The 19,775-nt window shown below is 38.7% G+C and overlaps 1 long non-coding RNA gene across 1 annotated transcript in view; it reads right to left on the reverse strand.

Annotated features, from left to right (window-relative positions):
• Nucleotides 1-1,410: 1,410 nt before the first annotated feature.
• LOC127537083 (uncharacterized) overlaps nt 1,411-19,775 on the reverse strand; it is a 39,497-nt gene continuing 21,132 nt past the window's right edge. Inside the window, exon 3 of the long non-coding RNA XR_007946568.1 lies at nt 1,411-1,496. This is a non-coding gene — a long non-coding RNA (uncharacterized LOC127537083). The remainder of the gene's footprint in view (nt 1,497-19,775) is intronic.

The following is a 19,775-nucleotide window of genomic DNA, read 5'->3' on the forward strand; positions in this document are numbered from 1 at the left end:
ATAATAAAAAATTCAAAGAAAAAAACGTTTTCCCAACAGAAAAATATTTGAGACTAAAAAACAAATGCATTCGAACACGTTTTTTCTTTGAAATTTTTTCATTATTGAATTCAGTTTTTATTTGACTGAAAATATATTTTCTGATTGAAGTCATATTTTTGGATTTGAGCCATAAAATGAGTAGGACGTTTGTTTCTTTATTACTCAATCACAAAAGATATAACTTCAATCAAAAAAAAATTTAATCAAAGCAAAAAAAAAAGTGTTCGGAGTGTTTCGACTTTGTTTTGGCATTCAAACGCCTTTTTTTCCGATCGAAGTGAAAAAGTTTTGAAGCCTGTTTTTGCGATTGAATCATTTTGACACAAACATCCCACAGTGGGCGGATGCTTCTCCATTGGTCGGGCATGTTTGAGTAACAGGTGTCCACCATAGACATATATACGGAGACGCCTCATTGACTGCGGCTGCCCACTCGAGCGATGTGCCTGCAGCGCCGCCATCTTGGACCGGGGCCAGCCGAGGCAGCGGTGCATAGAAATCTATGGAGGAGAGAGGTACTGCTGAATCTAAAAGTGGAATTATTCGCCGAATTTTGAACCGATTGCCAAACTGTTTGATTTTCAGAAACGTCACACTTGTAGCTACTATACAAGGTGCTCGGATATTTTTTTACAATGCAATATCGACCAAGTCTTAGAGTGTTTAGATATTAAATGGAAAAGTGAACATCTACAAATCTGCAGCAACTGGACAATTGAGATGTGATCAAACATTCCAGAAAAGACCTTAAACTGAGACAACGTTGTGTATGAGTCTGTGACCGTTCCTATGGAAGAATTTAAGGAAAGTGTTGACGACTAACAGCTAGCTAGCTAACTAACTAGCAGACTGCTATGGTGGAAACAACCTCTATTCAGCACTTTATAGATTCAGATTCAGATTCCTCTATTGTCATTGCAGAAGACAACAAAGTTCAAACACTAATAAAACAGATGTCAAAAAAAGTACATGTAGGTTTGGTTGGAATAAAATATGTTTAAATTTTTGTCTCTTGATTGAACCCTGTTGCTGTTCTCCTTGTTTACTTCCAGACCTGTGAGAAGTGAGACGTTCAGATGTGCCAGCCAGAGATCAGACCAGTGAGACTGAAGGTCACATAAAGTCTGATTTGGTTTCTTCACACTGACAGTAAAAGCTGAATCTCAGTCACTTTAATGCAAAATCATTTGAATTGGACCATTTGAGGATGTAATGTGAATGCAGCTGATCAGTAAAAAAGCAGTTCTACATTGCATCTAATTTAAAACACCAGCTAGAGAACTGTAAACCACACAGGATGTATCTTTCCACGTCACTGCCATTATACAGCCACAGGGCAAACAATTCTGTTTCAGCGGTTGATCGTCCATCACTTCTGAAACTTGTCACTTCCTGAGAATGTAAGAAACTGAAAACGATCACATTTCACACTCACTGCAGTCTGTGCTACAGACCTGATAATCTGAGGAAAAATCAGCAAACTTACCAGCAATGGAGGAAATTTATGTCAATATTGAACGTGATAAACCTGCTGACCCAAAACGTTCCAGGAATCAAACAGGTAAGAATGAAGTGACAGAGATTCTAAATAGAATATACATTATTATCTGTCATTTACTGCTGTGCAGATAATTGGTTTATTTCTACGTTAAGGTCCGAGGAGTTCTCAGAGGAGTTTTCATTCAGTTATTCTCTGTTTGGGGCTGCTGAGTGTTTTCCTTCTGCTTGGACGAATCGTCCTCGGTGTCCTCTGTGAGTAAAACAACTTAAAATCTTTTATTGTAAAAGTGGGATAAACATGAACGTACACATGTGGACAAAATTGTTGGTACCCCTCAGTTAAAGAAGGAAAAACCCACAATTCTCACTGAAATCACTTGAAAATCACAAAAGTAACAATAAATAAAAATGTATTGAAAATTAAATAATCAAAAACAGCCATCACTTTTGAATTGTTGATTAACATAATTATTTAAAAAAAACAAACTAATGAAACAGGCCTGGACAAAAATGATGGTACCTCTATAAAAGATTGAAAACTATTTGACCAGAGTGACATGATTAACTCAGGTGTGTCATTTAATTGACATCACAGGTGTTTCCAAACTCATAGTCAGTCAGTCTGCCTATTTAAAGGGAGACAAGTAGTCACCCTGCTGTTTGGTGAAAAGTGTGTACCACACTGAACATGGACAACAGAAAGCGAAGGAGAGAATTGTCCCAGGACATCCGAAAAAAAATGATAGACAAACATCTTAAAGGTAAAGGCTATAAGACCATCTCTAAACAGCTTGAAGTTCCTGTGACAACAGTGGCTCATATTATTCAGAAGTTCAAGACCCACGGGACAGTAGCCAACCTCCCTGGACGTGGCCGCAAGAGGAAAATTGATGACAAATTGAAGAGACGGATCGTTGGAATTGTATCCAAAGAGCCCAGAGCAACCTCCAAAGAAATTAAAGGTGAACTCCAAGGCCAAGGTACATCAGTGTCAGATCGCACCATTCGTCGTTGTTTGAGCCAAAGTGGACTTCATGGGAGACGACCAAGGAGGACACCACTGCTGAAAAAAACTCATAAAAAAGCCAGACTGGAATTTGCAAAAATGCATGTTGACAAGCCACAAAGCTTCTGGGAGAATGTCCTTTGGACAGATGAGACCAAACTGGAGCTTTTTGGTAAGGCACATCAACTCTATGTTCATAGACTCAAAAACCAAGCATACGAAGAAAAGAACACTGTCCCTACGGTGAAACATGGAGGAGGCTCAGTAATGTTTTGGGGCTGCTTTGCTGCATCTGGCACAGGGTGTCTTGAAAGTGTGCAAAGTACGATGAAATCTGAAGACTATCAAGGCATTCTGGAGAGAAATGTGCTGCCTGGTGTCAGAAAGCTTGGTCTCAGTCGCAGGTCATGGGTCTTCCAACAGGACAACGATCCAAAACACACAGCCAAAAACACCCAAGAATGGCTGAGAGGAAAGCGTTGGACTATTCTAAAGTGGCCTTCTATGAGCCCAGATCTGAATCCCATTGAACATATGTGGAAGGAGCTGAAACATGCCATTTGGAGAAGACACCCATCAAACCTGAGACAACTGGAGCTGTTTGCTCATGAGGAGTGGGCCAAAATACCTGTTGACAGCTGCAGAACGCTCATTGACAAATACAGAAATGTTTAATTGCAGTGATTGCCTCAAAAGGTTGTGCAACAAAATATTAAGTTATGGGTACCATCATTTTTGTCCAGCCCTATTTCATTAGTTTGTTTTTTAAAATAATTATGTTAATCAACAATTCAAAAGTGATGGCTGATTTTGATTATTTAATTTTCAATAAATTTTTATTTATTGTTACTTTTGTGAGTTTCAAGTGATTTCAGTGAGAATTGTGGGTTTTTCCTTCTTTAACTGAGGGGTACCAACAATTTTGTCCACGTGTGTAAATGTGTGATTTTCAGGAACCTTATTCTGCTCTGAAGGACGACTACCTTGCCTGTGACTGTCTATTTTTGCCACAGGAATAAAAAGTACTGCTTCAGATGCAGGTTTTAGGTCATTTTTTTCAATATAAGGCGCGATATGATAGGCGGACTTCTCTTTTTACTCATTACAGCTGAGCTAGTTTGCGCTATGATGCTGTAAAACTACAGTTTTAGAACAGCTGCACTTGGGTTCAGATACTTTTAACTTCTTCTGTAAAGTCAGCCTTGGGTTCAAGTCCCCCACCTCATTTAAATTCATTTAATTCATGTCAGTCTTGAATAATACTAGAGCAGCTAAGATTGATTTTATGGAAGGAACTCGGGTCAGAACAGTAGAATAAGTCAAATTTTGTTTTTGTTCTCTACAGAAATCAGATTAATTGAGCTTAGTTCCACAAAACGTGAGAATAAATTGATTTAGGACTGAAGTTGAGAGACAGGATTAGTAGTAAAGCATCAGGACTTTGGTGTTTCTGAAACATGTACCTTGATATTTCAGACCGTGACTCGGCTGCAGATTTATCCTCCATCAAACAAAACCTGACTGAGCGTCTGCAGGCCAGCAGTGATCAACTTTCCTCCATGACAGACGAGAGAGACCGACTGAATGCCAGCCTCACTGAAATGACCAAAGAACGGGACAGACTTCAGACTTTGTCCAAACAGAGTGAGTCCTTCCCTGCCTGATAGAAGATACAAACGTCTACCTGTTACTCTCCACTTAGATTATAAAGTTCATAGATTCAGGGGTCTGGAAAAGGCAAAATCCTTCCATCTTTATCCTAAATCTTTAATGAAAAATTGCCTTGCGCTGAGCACAGGCATGTGTTATGCATGTGCATGTTATGTATGAGCTGCTGAGTGTTTTCCTGCTGGTTGGACGAATCGTCCTCGGTGTCCTCTGTGAGTCTGGTTCTAATGAGTTAAAGGGGAACTTCGTTTTTTTTCAACCTGGGGTCTGTTTTCATGTCATTTCATACATGTGAGTGATGGAGAAATGAATTTTCGACATAGCTCCAGTATTTAGCCAGGCAGGCAGCTTAGCAGCTCAGCTAGTGAAAAGTATGGGGCAACTTTCCCCCCCTCCCCCCACGTCAAAGTCCGCCCTAACATGCTTTTTTCCCACACTGACCGGCTCAGATAGTCTCAACGAGTGTCCCATGACATACTAGAGATGAGAAGTGGACGAAAACCTCCACATTACCTGGTGATCGCTATTTGTTGTCATCTGTATCCAAATCTCAGGACGCTAGGAAGCAAATCTTGTTCTGAAATCGCAGTTTTGGCACGAGCTGTCGCACGATTTCAGAACGAGATTTGCTTCCTAGCGTCCTGAGATTTGGATACAGACCACAACAAAGAGCGATCGCCAGGTAATGTGGAGGTTTTCGTTCACTTCTCATCTCTAGTATGTTGTGGGACACTCGTTGAGACCATCCGAGCTGGTCTGTGTGGGGAAAAAAGCACGTTAGGGCGGACTTTGACGCGGGGGGGCCAGCTGCCCCATACTTTTCGCTAGCTGAGCTGCTAGCTGAGCTGCTAAGCTGCCTGCCTGGCTAAATACTGGAGCTATGTCGAAAATTCATTTCTCCATCACTCACATGTATGAAATTACATATGAAAACAGACTCCAGGTTGAAAAAAAACGAAGTTCCCCTTTAACTTTATAACACTCACCCCCCTAAATATGTGCAGAGTAAAACTTTTGGTGCAGCATTTTGATTGAAATCCAGAATCAGATCTGACAAACCAAACAAGCACAAATTACAACGATTCAAACAGAAATCATTTTAAGACACTGAGAACATGACAGCAGTTGTTCCCTGTTCACAGGAAAACGACGTCGTGCATGGAGACACATCAATAAGTCCTATTTTTTACTACAAAAGTAAAATTAACTAAATCATTTTTGGAAAGTAGAAGTACAGGGAAAATTTCTTGACAAGATGCTGCAACAGTTTTTGGACTTCTCTTTTTGCTAATAACAGCTGCACTAGTTTAACCCAGTGATGCTGTAAAACTACAGTTAGAACACAGTTACACTTCAACCTCGGAGTTCAGGTATTTCTAAGCTGCATTCTCAACATTAAAACTGGTTTCATTTTTATCAATCATTAATAATAACAGAGGAGCTAAGATGGATTTTATGGAAATAAATTAAATTAGCAATAAGATTTATCAAGTTTGTGTATGGTTTGTAGTGAAATCAGATCATATTTATGTCCTGGTCATTCATGCCCTCAAAACATGTACCGTGATATTTCAGACCGTGATTTGGCTGCAGATTTATCCTCCATCAAACAAAACCTGACTGAGTGTCTGCAGGCCAGCAATGATCAACTTTCCTCCATGACAGAAGAGAGAGACCGACTGAATGCCAGCCTCACTGAAATGACCAAAGAACGGGACAGACTTCAGACTTTGTCCAAACAGAGTGAGTCCTTCTCTGCCTGATAGAAGATAGAAATGTCTACCTGTTACTCTCCAGTCATGAGATGACCACAAAATGAGTAGAAGAATCAAAAATAAGAAATGATCAAATAAGATAAAGTGCCTCTCTCATCATTGATTAAACCCCAAAAAACTTGCATCTCTGCATGCTCTGCAATCTTTCATTAAATGAATTTAACCTCTTACTGCCCTAAAATAATCTACACACGTGGACATTGACAGGTACAGAAATCGTTTGATTGCAGTGATTGCCTCAAAAGGTGTGCAACAAAATATTAAGGTTAGGGAACCATCATTTTTTTCAGGTCTGTTCAATGAGTTTATTTTTTAAAATAATTTTGTTAAATCACGGTTCAAAAGCAATGTCTGATTTTCATTGGTTAATTTATATAGAATTTTGTATTTTATTATTTGTGTCAGATTCAAATTATTTCTGTGACCACTGTGAGTTTTTCTTTCATTAATCGAGGGGTATCAACAATTTTGTCCACATGTGTATGTGCAATTCTACACAGCTGTTTCCTGTAGAACAGGACTGGGTTCATGGGTTGGGTTGGAAATAGCGGAAGTCTGAAGCCGTGTTTTAAGACTGTCATCATTACTCTGTAGTTTCAAGATAGAAATCTTCAGTCATGATGTAGACTTCTTATTTCACCCATAATATGTCTTCTAGCAAATAAAATCACTGCATGGACTGAAGAAAAGTTACTGTTTAGATCCAAGTCTAACTTAGACATTGTTGTAGGGGCCTTTAGGGGTAACTGCTGAAAACATTGACTTGTGCTAAAATAACTTCATAAATACATCCACATATTGGTCAGTAATGAGCATCGTTTGATATTTCTTCCAGAGAAAACGTGTCCTGCAGGATGGAAGATGTTCAGCTGTTCCTGTTATCACCTCTCTCAAGAGTCTGATTCCTGGACCAAAAGCAGGGAGGACTGCAGAAGAAAAGGAGCAGATCTGGTGGTGATAAACAGTGATGAAGAACAGGTAGAGAATTTGTTTTAGCATGTTTTCAATAACATGGAAATGTATTTCAGTCTTCATCCTCGGTGTATATTACTTTGCCCAGTTTTTCAAGACTAAAAGGAAATAGCTGTGTTCTCTTCCAGTGTGTTTTAATTCAGACATTGTAGACTTTAACTGTGTGTCTTTAATAAGCCCACATTTAAAGATTAGAAACCTTTAAACAACTAACAACAGACATTTTCTGCATAGATATTCAGTTGTCCATCCATCCGTCCGTCCGTCCAATAATCCATCCATGGAAGGGCCGGATCACATCCTGAATCTGAAACTTAGATGATCAGTTGAGCCTCCCTTTCTGGCACTCTGGAGTAAACTTTCACAGGGAGGACGTGTGATAGCAAAGTAATTGAAGCACTTCTCATTTTTTAAATAAGAACCACCACCCTCCAACTGCCACTCCACACTGACTGTCCCAGCTGACCACTGAAGAGGCATGTCAGTAAAGACAGTCCCGACAATGTCCAGAGTCCCTCAGTCTTGAATGAATCTCATCCACACCGAGTGCTTTGCCACTGATTGACTTTCTTGACCACCACAGTGACCTCTACCATGGATATGAGCTTCCCCCAAGTCTTCATTCACTGCCTCCTCAGCAGAATACGTGTTAACGTGGTTGAAAGAGCATTTCCATTCAACTTCCACTTCTTGACAGTGTCCTCAGTCTGCAGTTCTCCTCCTCAGCTACATAGTCTGTCCAAGTCCTGCCTCCCCTTCCTGAGGCGTTGAACTGTTTAATAGATCAGTTTCTGCAATATTCCGTTATCCGCCCTATTGACAGTTTTTGACCGTCCACAGTTCTTTTCCATCTTCACCACCATTGGTCCTGCTGATCTTTAGTCCAAGCCTGACAAAAGCTGGCCTCGATTTTTGATTTGTAAAACTTTGTTCATCCATCAAAGCAACTCCAACCTTACAACAAGACCACAACACACAAGGAATTGCATTCTTTCTACCAATGTTTACATGAACACTTTAATATGTTCAGTTGTCATGGCAATTAGACCCTGTCTAGCTGATTGGTCCCCTTATCATTGCTTGCAGCTTTTTTTTAATTGTTAGTTTTAATTAGAGCAGTTGTATTATGATGTGTTCATAGAAAACTGGTAAATGCTCATACTGTATTGTGGTTTAAGAGCTAAAATGTAATTTCTTCATGTTGAACAGACGTTTCTCTCTACGTCACCAACAAACCAACTTGGATTGGGGTTGAATGACATCCAAACAGAAGGGACCTGGATGTGGGTGGATTGGAACTCCTCTGATTCTGAAGTAAGGCTTCACTTTAGCATAGCATCGATATTTACATCCACATGGAATCACAAACCGCTCACCAACTGAACCATTCACATCATATCTGACATGTTATCATCATAGAAGAAGGCTATTCACACATCAGACACCGATCTGATCCAATTCTGATTCTTTTGTCAAAGAAAAAACAGTCTAATAATTCTTTTGTTTACTGACTTGCCAGCTACTGGAACACAAACCAGCCTACAATCGAGGAAAACATGGTGAAGAAGACTGTGCAACTATCAGATATTTTTACAACAACACTCGTTGGAATGATCTGTCATGTACATCGTCTCTGCAGTGGATCTGTGAAAAACAACATAATGTTGCTGCATTATTTGTTTGAGGATCATGTGTATTTGAAGGTCAGATATCTGAGAAATAACTGTGAGAACTTCAGGCTTTTATATTAAGTATTTCCAGAACTGCTGTCATTCACACATGTCTTAAAATTCAATACCTAAACAAATTTGCTGAAAGTGGATCATTGAGTAATTTTTTAAAAAAAATGACATCATTGTTGTAGAAAATGTCATTAGTACTTGGATGAACTGTATTTGTACTGTGACCATCACAAACCAGTGTGTTAATCAGAGCACATAAAAAGATCTGACTCTGAATGTTTTCTACTATTTTGTTCTGGTGTGTGATTCTGTTGTGACCAGCATCAACACCAAGGTCTAATAACACCCAGACCGTATGTCGTCTTCATGAGGAAACAAAGCTGCGGTGTGTGAAGGACTGATGCGATTATAATTTGCATTCTTGTTTGAATGTGGGTCAGATCTCTGAACACGCTCTGGTGTCAGAGCTTGCTCTTCAGCTGAAATATTTACTCTGCATTTCTCTGCTTTATTATTCTTTAATAAATTACAAAGACAAATACTGTGTGTTGACTAACTGTTAAAGGGGAAACTGCATCAAAAAAGCTGATAAATGTCACTAGAGTAAAGTTAGAGACCAAATAGATGTAGTTCTGAAAGGGCCTCAAGGTGCCAAGAAGAAATAAAAGTGGTACTTCCTCTTTTTAAAATCATTCTAAAAACAAGTTTGTGTCAGTGTACATCATTGTACTTGTAAATCTATCTGTGTGAAGACCAGTTGAATTTCCAACCTTGCATATACTGACTATCTACACACGTGGACAAAATTGTTGGTACCCCTCAGTTAAAGAAGGAAAAACCCACAATTCTCACTGAAATCACTTGAAACTCACAAAAGTAACAATAAATAAAAATTATTGAAAATTAAATAATCAAAACAGCCATTACTTTTGAATTGTTGATTAACATAATTATTTAAAAAACAAACTAATGAAACAGGCCTGGACAAAAATGATGGTACCTCTATAAAAGATTGAAAACTATTTGACCAGAGTGACATGATTAACTCAGGTGTGTCATTTAATTGACATCACAGGTGTTTCCAAACTCATAATCAGTCAGTCTGCCTATTTAAAAGGGAGACAAGTAGTCACCCTGCTGTTTGGTGAAAAGGTGTGTACCACACTGAACATGGACAACAGAAAGCGAAGGAGAGAATTGTCCAGGACATCCGAAAAAAAATTATAGACAAACATCTTAAAGGTAAAGGCTATAAGACCATCTCTAAACAGCTTGAAGTTCCTGTGACAACAGTGGCTCATATTATTCAGAAGTTCAAGACCCACGGGACAGTAGCCAACCTCCCTGGACGTGGCCGCAAGAGGAAAATTGATGACAAATTGAAGAGACGGATCGTTGGAATTGTATCCAAAGAGCCCAGAGCAACCTCCAAAGAAATTAAAGGTGAACTCCAAGGCCAAGGTACATCAGTGTCAGATCGCACCATTCGTCGTTGTTTGAGCCAAAGTGGACTTCATGGGAGACGACCAAGGAGGACACCACTGCTGAAAAAAACTCATAAAAAGCCAGACTGGAATTTGCAAAAATGCATGTTGACAAGCCACAAAGCTTCTGGGAGAATGTCCTTTGGACAGATGAGACCAAACTGGAGCTTTTTGGTAAGGCACATCAACTCTATGTTCATAGACTCAAAAACCAAGCATACGAAGAAAGAACACTGTCCCTACGGTGAAACATGGAGGAGGCTCAGTAATGTTTTGGGGCTGCTTTGCTGCATCTGGCACAGGGTGTCTTGAAAGTGTGCAAGGTACGATGAAATCTGAAGACTATCAAGGCATTCTGGAGAGAAATGTGCTGCCTAGTGTCAGAAAGCTTGGTCTCAGTCGCAGGTCATGGGTCTTCCAACAGGACAACGATCCAAAACACACAGCCAAAAACACCCAAGAATGGCTGAGAGAAAGCGTTGGACTATTCTAAAGTGGCCTTCTATGAGCCCAGATCTGAATCCCATTGAACATATGTGGAAGGAGCTGAACATGCCATTTGGAGAAGACACCCATCAAACCTGAGACAACTGGAGCTGTTTGCTCATGAGGAGTGGGCCAAATACCTGTTGACAGCTGCAGAACGCTCATTGACAAATACAGAAATCGTTTAATTGCAGTGATTGCCTCAAAGGTTGTGCAACAAAATATTAAGTTATGGGTACCATCATTTTTGTCCAGCCCTATTTCATTAGTTTGTTTTTTTAAATAATTATGTTAATCAACAATTCAAAAGTGATGGCTGATTTTGATTATTTAATTTTCAATAAATTTTTATTTATTGTTACTTTTGTGAGTTTCAAGTGATTTCAGTGAGAATTGTGGGTTTTTCCTTCTTTAACTGAGGGGTACCAACAATTTTGTCCACGTGTGTAATGTATCTATACTTGCATATATGTACATCTGTCTGAAAATAAAAATGTGTAAAACAAAAAAAATCTGTGAAAATCTGAGAGTGCCACAAAAAAGTATGTTGAAAAAGAAAGTTGAAAAACTGTAAAATCTGTGAAAATAACAGAAAATATGTGTGAAATAGTGATTTTTTTTTTACTGATGGCTGCAGCTGAAAACATGTAATTAATTTTAATTTTTGTGATTTTCATAGATCTGAAGGGAAAATCTGTAAAATAATTGCTTCAAAAAATGACAACTAAAACAGTAAAGAAAAACAAAAAGCAAGTGAACAAAACATTTATTTCTTCCAGTATATTTATGTGTGTGTGTGTTTTAAGGATAGTAGGTTTTACCTCTTCATGTGTCAGTAGTGCAACAAAACAACAACTGTGAAAGGAACAAATCAAGTTTTAGCTTGAAAATGTGTCAGTCTGTAACAGAGATGTTTGAAGTCCATTGGATATAACTTGCATACATTTTGTTAAAATAAAAAAGACCTAATGTTTTTTATGTTCATTATGATCATGTCTTTATAAATTCTATAATTATTCATTATAGAAACAATCATTTATTGAATAAAAACTGACTAAAATGTCAACAATAAAAATGAAAGAGATGGAAGCAAATATGAGTAAAGACACGTATAATCGAACCAGATAGAAACTGAGAGCTGCAATAAGAAGAAAACATGAAGACAATCAAATGCAAGCTACAAATAAGAAACACAACATGCAAACAAACACGGAAAACAATGTAAGAGTAAACTAAAACAAATATTAATATGTAGCTATCAGCACAATCCACCAAACTCACTATATAACTAATAATAATCTAATAATAATCTTATAAAGAAGCCTTTCATATTCTGTGGAACACAAACACACATTAAAGCATTATAAATGTCACTGGCTCCATCTAGTGGTACAAACATGAAGCAACCCTGACACACCTTTTAAAAAGCCCAGGAAACATCATTTCCTCTAAAGATCCATAAAAGACTTTGGAACAGACAAATCAAATGAAGTCCATTAAGGATCTGCTTTTAAAAGAAATGGTTCAATGTATATTCTGGGAGTTTTTGTATCACAGTGGACATTTTGCTGTTTTCAGGCCTAAAATCAACATGGCCACCTAAAACCAAACATCACATGACATTTTTACATAAAGATTTTTCTAAATGTTATACATACAACTGAGTAAAAATGAAATAGAAAGTTATTTCTAAAGATATTGTAGTAAACCTGTTGACTACTTTACATTAAATAGTCAAAAAGCCTTGGAGTCTTTCTAGTCTTTTCTTCAGGAGGAAATGACATCATATGAGCAGGTCATGTGATCTGGAATTAACACACTTCCTTGAGAGATGTTTTTGTAATGGGGAATTTAGTGAAAGTGATTTAGTTTGTTATTTTCCATCTGAAATTTGATATATTGCCAAAAAATATGTTCATAATTATCTAAACTTAATATAAGAACACAATCAAAATTATTTCTCAGTAAGTTCATTTATTATTGTTCAGCTAATTAAAAGGTGGTTGTAATTAAATTCGGGCTGTTACTTAGTTGACATTTTAGTGATTTCCAGTCATTTTTTTATTAATAAGTGATTTTTCAATAATAAATAATTATGGAATTTGTAAAGAAATGATTATAGTGAACACAAATATTAGTTTTTTTCCCATGGACATCAAAAGTCTCTCTATTATAGATTGAACCAAATGTCAATATCGACCAAGTCTTAGAGTGTTTAGATATTAAATGGAAAAGTGAACATCTACAAATCTGCAGCAACTGGACAATTGAGATGTGATCAAACATTCCAGAAAAGACCTTAAACTGAGACAACGTTGTGTATGAGTCTGTGACCGTTCCTATGGAAGAATTTAAGGAAAGTGTTGACAGACTAACAGCTAGCTAGCTAACTAACTAGCAGACTGCTATGGTGGAAACAACCTCTATTCAGCACTTTATAGATTCAGATTCAGATTCCTCTATTGTCATTGCAGAAGACAACAAAGTTCAAACACTAATAAAACAGATGTCAAAAAAAGTACATGTAGGTTTGGTTGGAATAAAATATGTTTAAATTTTTGTCTCTTGATTGAACCCTGTTGCTGTTCTCCCTTGTTTACTTCCAGACTGTGAGAAGTGAGACGTTCAGATGTGCCAGCCAGAGATCAGACCAGTGAGACTGAAGGTCACATAAAGTCTGATTTGGTTTCTTCACACTGACAGTAAAAGCTGAATCTCAGTCACTTTAATGCAAAATCATTTGAATTGGACCATTTGAGGATGTAATGTGAATGCAGCTGATCAGTAAAAAAGCAGTTCTACATTACATCTAATTTAAAACACCAGCTAGAGAACTGTAAACCACACAGGATGTATCTTTCCACGTCACTGCCATTATACAGCCACAGGGCAAACAATTCTGTTTCAGCGGTTGATCGTCCATCACTTCTGAAACTTGTCACTTCCTGAGAATGTAAGAAACTGAAAACGATCACATTTTCACAGTCACTGCAGTCTGTGCTACAGACCTGATAATCTGAGGAAAAATCAGCAAACTTACCAGCAATGGAGGAATTTATGTCAATATTGAACGTGATAAACCTGCTGACCCAAAACGTTCCAAGGAATCAAACAGGTAAGAATGAAGTGACAGAGATTCTAAATACAATATACATTATTATCTGTCATTTACTGCTGTGCAGATAATTGGTTTATTTCTACGTTAAGGTCCGAGGAGTTCTCAGAGGAGTTTTCATTCAGTTATTCTCTGTTTGGGGCTGCTGAGTGTTTTCCTTCTGCTTGGACGAATCGTCCTCGGTGTCCTCTGTGAGTAAAACAACTTAAAATCTTTTATTGTAAAAGTGGGATAAACATGAACGTACACATGTGGACAAAATTGTTGGTACCCCTCAGTTAAAGAAGGAAAAACCCACAATTCTCACTGAAATCACTTGAAACTCACAAAAGTAACAATAAATAAAAATGTATTGAAAATTAAATAATCAAAAACAGCCATCACTTTTGAATTGTTGATTAACATAATTATTAAAAAAACAAACTAATGAAACAGGCCTGGACAAAAATGATGCTACCTCTATAAAAGATTGAAAACTATTTGGACCAGAGTGACATGATTAACTCAGGTGTGTCATTTAATTGACATCACAGGTGTTTCCAAACTCATAATCAGTCAGTCTGCCTATTTAAAGGGAGACAAGTAGTCACCCTGCTGTTTGGTGAAAAGGTGTGTACCACACTGAACATGGACAACAGAAAGCGAAGGAGAGAATTGTCCCAGGACATCCGAAAAAAAATGATAGACAAACATCTTAAAGGTAAAGGCTATAAGGACCATCTCTAAACAGCTTGAAGTTCCTGTGACAACAGTGGCTCATATTATTCAGAAGTTCAAGACCCACGGGACAGTAGCCAACCTCCCTGGACGTGGCCGCAAGAGGAAAATTGATGACAAATTGAAGAGACGGATCGTTGGAATTGTATCCAAAGAGCCCAGAGCAACCTCCAAAGAAATTAAAGGTGAACTCCAAGGCCAAGGTACATTCAGTGTCAGATCGCACCATTCGTCGTTGTTTGAGCCAAGTGGACTTCATGGGAGACGACCAAGGAGGACACCACTGCTGAAAAAAAACTCATAAAAAAGCCAGACTGGAATTTGCAAAAATGCATGTTGACAAGCCACAAAGCTTCTGGGGAGAATGTCCTTTGGACAGATGAGACCAAACTGGAGCTTTTTGGTAAGGCACATCAACTCTATGTTCATAGACTCAAAAACCAAGCATACGAAGAAAAGAACACTGTCCCTACGGTGAAACATGGAGGAGGCTCAGTAATGTTTTGGGGGCTGCTTTGCTGCATCTGGCACAGGGTGTCTTGAAAGTGTGCAAAGTACGATGAAATCTGAAGACTATCAAGGCATTCTGGAGAGAAATGTGCTGCCTAGTGTCAGAAAGCTTGGTCTCAGTCGCAGGTCATGGGTCTTCCAACAGGACAACGATCCAAAACACACAGCCAAAAACACCCAAGAATGGCTGAGAGAAAGCGTTGGACTATTCTAAAGTGGCCTTCTATGAGCCCAGATCTGGAATCCCATTGAACATATGTGGAAGGAGCTGAAACATGCCATTTGGAGAAAGACACCCATCAAACCTGAGACAACTGGAGCTGTTTGCTCATGAGGAGTGGGCCAAATACCTGTTGACAGCTGCAGAACGCTCATTGACAAATACAGAAATCGTTTAATTGCAGTGATTGCCTCAAAAGGTTGTGCAACAAAATATTAAGTTATGGGTACCATCATTTTTGTCCAGCCCTATTTCATTAGTTTGTTTTTTAAAATAATTATGTTAATCAACAATTCAAAAGTGATGGCTGATTTTGATTATTTAATTTTCAATAAATTTTTATTTATTGTTACTTTTGTGAGTTTCAAGTGATTTCAGTGAGAATTGTGGGTTTTTCCTTCTTTAACTGAGGGGTACCAACAATTTTGTCCACGTGTGTAAATGTGTGATTTTCAGGAACCTTATTCTGCTCTGAAGGACGACTACCTTGCCTGTGACTGTCTATTTTTGCCACAGGAATAAAAAGTACTGCTTCAGATGCAGGTTTTAGGTCATTTTTTTCAATATAAGGCGCGATATGATAGGCGGACTTCTCTTTTTACTCATTACAGCTGAGCTAGTTTGCGCTATGATGCTGTAAAACTACAGTTTTAGAACAGCTGCACTTGGGTTCAGATACTTTTAACTTCTTCTGTAAAGTCAGCCTTGGGTTCAAGTCCCCCACCTCATTTAAATTCATTTAATTCATGTCAGTCTTGAATAATACTAGAGCAGCTAAGATTGATTTTATGGAAGGAACTCGGGTCAGAACAGTAGAATAAGTCAAATTTTGTTTTTGTTCTCTACAGAAATCAGATTAATTGAGCTTAGTTCCACAAAACGTGAGAATAAATTGATTTAGGACTGAAGTTGAGAGACAGGATTAGTAGTAAAGCATCAGGACTTTGGTGTTTCTGAAACATGTACCTTGATATTTCAGACCGTGACTCGGCTGCAGATTTATCCTCCATCAAACAAAACCTGACTGAGCGTCTGCAGGCCAGCAGTGATCAACTTTCCTCCATGACAGACGAGAGAGACCGACTGAATGCCAGCCTCACTGAAATGACCAAAGAACGGGACAGACTTCAGACTTTGTCCAAACAGAGTGAGTCCTTCCCTGCCTGATAGAAGATACAAACGTCTACCTGTTACTCTCCACTTAGATTATAAAGTTCATAGATTCAGGGGTCTGGAAAAGGCAAAATCCTTCCATCTTTATCCTAAATCTTTAATGAAAAATTGCCTTGCGCTGAGCACAGCATGTGTTATGCATGTGCATGTTATGTATGAGCTGCTGAGTGTTTTCCTGCTGGTTGGACGAATCGTCCTCGGTGTCCTCTGTGAGTCTGGTTCTAATGAGTTAAAGGGGAACTTCGTTTTTTTTCAACCTGGGGTCTGTTTTCATGTCATTTCATACATGTGAGTGATGGAGAAATGAATTTTCGACATAGCTCCAGTATTTAGCCAGGCAGGCAGCTTAGCAGCTCAGCTAGTGAAAAGTATGGGGCAACTTTCCCCCCTCCCCCCACGTCAAAGTCCGCCCTAACATGCTTTTTCCCACACTGACCGGCTCAGATAGTCTCAACGAGTGTCCCATGACATACTAGAGATGAGAAGTGGACGAAAACCTCCACATTACCTGGTGATCGCTATTTGTTGTCATCTGTATCCAAATCTCAGGACGCTAGGAAGCAAATCTTGTTCTGAAATCGCAGTTTTGGCACGAGCTGTCGCACGATTTCAGAACGAGATTTGCTTCCTAGCGTCCTGAGATTTGGATACAGACCACAACAAAGAGCGATCGCCAGGTAATGTGGAGGTTTTCGTTCACTTCTCATCTCTAGTATGTTGTGGGACACTCGTTGAGACCATCCGAGCTGGTCTGTGTGGGGAAAAAGCACGTTAGGGCGGACTTTGACGCGGGGGGGCCAGCTGCCCCATACTTTTCGCTAGCTGAGCTGCTAGCTGAGCTGCTAAGCTGCCTGCCTGGCTAAATACTGGAGCTATGTCGAAAATTCATTTCTCCATCACTCACATGTATGAAATTACATATGAAAACAGACTCCAGGTTGAAAAAACGAAGTTCCCCTTTAACTTTATAACACTCACCCCCCTAAATATGTGCAGAGTAAAACTTTTGGTGCAGCATTTTGATTGAAATCCAGAATCAGATCTGACAAACCAAACAAGCACAAATTACAACGATTCAAACAGAAATCATTTTAAGACACTGAGAACATGACAGCAGTTGTTCCCTGTTCACAGGAAAACGACGTCGTGCATGGAGACACATCAATAAGTCCTATTTTTTACTACAAAAGTAAAATTAACTAAATCATTTTTGGAAAGTAGAAGTACAGGGAAAATTTCTTGACAAGATGCTGCAACAGTTTTTGGACTTCTCTTTTTGCTAATAACAGCTGCACTAGTTTAACCCAGTGATGCTGTAAAACTACAGTTAGAACACAGTTACACTTCAACCTCGGAGTTCAGGTATTTCTAAGCTGCATTCTCAACATTAAAACTGGTTTCATTTTTATCAATCATTAATAATAACAGAGGAGCTAAGATGGATTTTATGGAAATAAATTAAATTAGCAATAAGATTTATCAAGTTTGTGTATGGTTTGTAGTGAAATCAGATCATATTTGTGTCCTCGTCATTCATGCCCTCAAAACATGTACCGTGATATTTCAGACCGTGATTTGGCTGCAGATTTATCCTCCATCAAACAAAACCTGACTGAGTGTCTGCAGGCCAGCAATGATCAACTTTCCTCCATGACAGAAGAGAGAGACCGACTGAATGCCAGCCTCACTGAAATGACCAAAGAACGGGACAGACTTCAGACTTTGTCCAAACAGAGTGAGTCCTTCTCTGCCTGATAGAAGATAGAAATGTCTACCTGTTACTCTCCAGTCATGAGATGACCACAAAATGAGTAGAAGAATCAAAAATAAGAAATGATCAAATAAGATAAAGTGCCTCTCTCATCATTGATTAAACCCCAAAAAACTTGCATCTCTGCATGCTCTGCAATCTTTCATTAAATGAATTTAACCTCTTACTGCCCTAAAATAATCTACACACGTGGACATTGACAGGTACAGAAATCGTTTGATTGCAGTGATTGCCTCAAAAGGTGTGCAACAAAATATTAAGGTTAGGGAACCATCATTTTTTTCAGGTCTGTTCAATGAGTTTATTTTTTAAAATAATTTTGTTAAATCACGGTTCAAAAGCAATGTCTGATTTTCATTGGTTAATTTATATAGAATTTTGTATTTATTATTATTTGTGTCAGATTCAAATTATTCTGTGACCACTGTGAGTTTTTCTTTCATTAATCGAGGGGTATCAACAATTTTGTCCACATGTGTATGTGCAATTCTACACAGCTGTTTCCTGTAGAACAGGACTGGGTTCATGGGTTGGGTTGGAAATAGCGGAAGTCTGAAGCCGTGTTTTAAGACTGTCATCATTACTCTGTAGTTTCAAGATAGAAATCTTCAGTCATGATGTAGACTTCTTATTTCACCCATAATATGTCTTCTAGCAAATAAAATCACTGCATGGACTGAAGAAAAGTTACTGTTTAGATCCAAGTCTAACTTAGACATTGTTGTAGGGGCCTTTAGGGGTAACTGCTGAAAACATTGACTTGTGCTAAAATAACTTCATAAATACATCCACATATTGGTCAGTAATGAGCATCGTTTGATATTTCTTCCAGAGAAAACGTGTCCTGCAGGATGGAAGATGTTCAGCTGTTCCTGTTATCACCTCTCTCAAGAGTCTGATTCCTGGAAAAAAGCAGGGAGGACTGCAGAAGAAAGGAGCAGATCTGGTGGTGATAAACAGTGATGAAGAACAGGTAGAGAATTTGTTTTAGCATGTTTTCAATAACATGGAAATGTATTTCAGTCTTCATCCTCGTGTATATTACTTTGCCCAGTTTTCAAGACTAAAAGGAAACAGCTGTGTTCTCTTCCAGTGTGTTTTAATTCAGACATTGTAGACTTTAACTGTGTGTCTTTAATAAGCCCACATTTAAAGATTAGAAACCTTTAACAACTAACAACAGACATTTTCTGCATAGATATTCATTGTCCATCCATCCGTCCGTCCGTCCAATAATCCATCCATGGAAGGGCCGGATCACATCCTGAATCTGAACTTAGATGATCAGTTGAGCCTCCCTTTCTGGCACTCTGGAGTAAACTTTCACAGGGAGGACGTGTGATAGCAAAGTAATTGAAGCACTTCTCATTTTTTAAAATAAGAACCACCACCCTCCAACTGCCACTCCACACTGACTGTCCCAGCTGACCACTGAAGAGGCATGTCAGTAAAGACAGTCCGACAATGTCCAGAGTCCTCAGTCTTGAATGAATCTCATCCACACCGAGTGCTTTGCCACTGATGACTTTCTTGACCACCACAGTGACCTCTACCATGGATATGAGCTTCCCCCAAGTCTTCATTCACTGCCTCCTCAGCAGAATACGTGTTAACGTGGTTGAAAGAGCATTTCCATTCAACTTCCACTTCTTGA

The sequence above is a fragment of the Acanthochromis polyacanthus genome, chromosome 14 (assembly GCF_021347895.1).
Source record: "Acanthochromis polyacanthus isolate Apoly-LR-REF ecotype Palm Island chromosome 14, KAUST_Apoly_ChrSc, whole genome shotgun sequence".
Taxonomy (NCBI): Eukaryota; Metazoa; Chordata; class Actinopteri; family Pomacentridae; genus Acanthochromis; species Acanthochromis polyacanthus.